Raw genomic sequence first — 1,838 nt, 5'->3', positions numbered from 1 at the left:
GGAGATTAGGCCCAGGGGAAGAGTAGCCCGATTACATCATCATGTCCAAGTCAAGTCACATCCGCTAATTCTAAGGTAATGAAAGAAATACTGTTCTTCTTGGGTTTGATCCAACGCTTATGAATAGACTACACATTTCATTTTTCGAGATAAATCTATTTATTTATTGATACGAGTACAATAAAGCCTGAAGGCTTGAAAAATTATCCCGCACATATCAATGCCTCCGTGGCGCAATTGGCTAGCGCGTTCGGCTGTTAACCGAAAGGTTGGTGGTTCAAGCCCACCCGGGGGCGGTTCTTTTTTACAAATAATTGTTCTGAACAATTTCATGTTACTTGCTCATTATTTTTATTGCGGCGCGGACTCTAGGAGCGTATTCACTGATGTATGTAAATGATGAATTTGCCTATCAATAACTGAAACGGAATGTGAGAGGTTCCTATATTAGTAACCAGTAGCTAATTTATACTGCTATTTTTTTCATTAAGTTTTCTCGGGTCTTCCACCGGGTCAGGGGTTCCATGTTGGCCGAAGTTTCGATTCCCGACTCGTGCATCGTCCTCAGGGTCAGCTACCCTTATATAACCCCTGGCCCGGTGGAAGACCCGAGAAAACATCATGAAGCAAATACGTCGGGAAAGCATCAGATCATGAAAAGCTCCTATTACAACTCAAGGATGTGGCAGGAAGCAATTAGTATCGAGTAATATAAGATGTGATAAGGAGACCACGTGACGCAAATGCTTCAGATCAGAACGATTTTTCCCTTTTGATAAATTAGGAATACGACTGATTAGGGTATGACCGCGTAGTGAGGAGCGCCTCAGGTCATGTATTGGTGACAAATGGTCAGAGTCGCGTACCTTTCTGTGTGGGCGATCGCGTTTACCCTCATGATGATTTAATAATAAATCTAGGGGACACACAATATGAGGGCATAATTGGATTGGATTTTGTGAAAAAGTACGGTGGTAAGATTTCCTTTGAGAACAATAATAATAATAATAGTTAATAATTGGGCCCGTTCGAGCAGGATCGGGCAATTTATTGTTACAATTTGTTTTTTGGGGTGCCTTATGTTTAAACCCCCAATACAATTTCGTAAATTTTACAAAATACAAAATATGAGTTACATGCCATTCCTTTCCGTTACTCTCCCCGTTCTTACTTTATCTTTTGTTAATAAATCTTTCCAATATTTTCCTAATCGGTTCCTCATGTAGGTATTGCCCAATTTGTTGGACGTTGTGCAAATACCCAAGGATAGCTTCCAGTTCGCGTCTTTCCTCGGCATAAATTGGGCAATAAAGGACTCTATGTATTGCCGTGTCCTCCTCCATCATGCATTCACACGTCCCCTCCTTTTTTTTCCCTATTTTCTTGAGGTATGATCTAAACTCCCCGTGGCCTGTTAAAATTTGCGTAATACCGTTGTAAGTTTTAAAGTTGATCTTCATTCTTTCCTTCACGCTAGGTAAAAATTGTCTGGTTGTTTTACCCTTTTCTAATGTTTCCCATTCCCGTTCCCACATATCCAGGAAATACGCTCTTATAAAATTCCTGTTCCTGCTCCATTTCTCAGTTGGAGACAAAGCTACATCTCCCAGAGTAGCCTCTTCCATCTGCTTCATCCGTACCTTGATTCTTCTTTCCTCTATTGAAAACGTTATCGGCTGTATCCCAGTTATTATTTGTAGAGCTTCATTACAGACCGTATTGTAGCTCCCGGATATTGCAATTAGGCAAGATCTTTGGGCCTCTTCCAGTTTTCTCCGGATTCTACTGTAATTGAGTCTCTCTCCCCACACCTCACTGCCGTATGCCAATATTGGGAT

The 1,838-nt window shown here is 41.2% G+C and overlaps 1 non-coding gene across 1 annotated transcript; it reads left to right on the top strand.

Annotated features, from left to right (window-relative positions):
- The first annotated feature begins 222 nt into the window (after nucleotides 1–222).
- TRNAN-GUU (transfer RNA asparagine (anticodon GUU)) lies at nucleotides 223–296 on the top strand. The gene has a single exon. It is a non-coding gene; the product is annotated as a tRNA-Asn (tRNA).
- The last annotated feature ends 1,542 nt before the right edge of the window (nucleotides 297–1,838 follow it).

Source organism: Hetaerina americana, unplaced genomic scaffold (genome assembly GCF_022747635.1).
Source record: "Hetaerina americana unplaced genomic scaffold, ioHetAmer1.1.p SCAF_8, whole genome shotgun sequence".
Classification (NCBI taxonomy): Eukaryota; Metazoa; Arthropoda; class Insecta; order Odonata; family Calopterygidae; genus Hetaerina; species Hetaerina americana.
The sequence above is the reverse complement of the archived record's forward strand: the minus strand, read 5'-3'. Positions and strand labels throughout refer to the sequence as shown.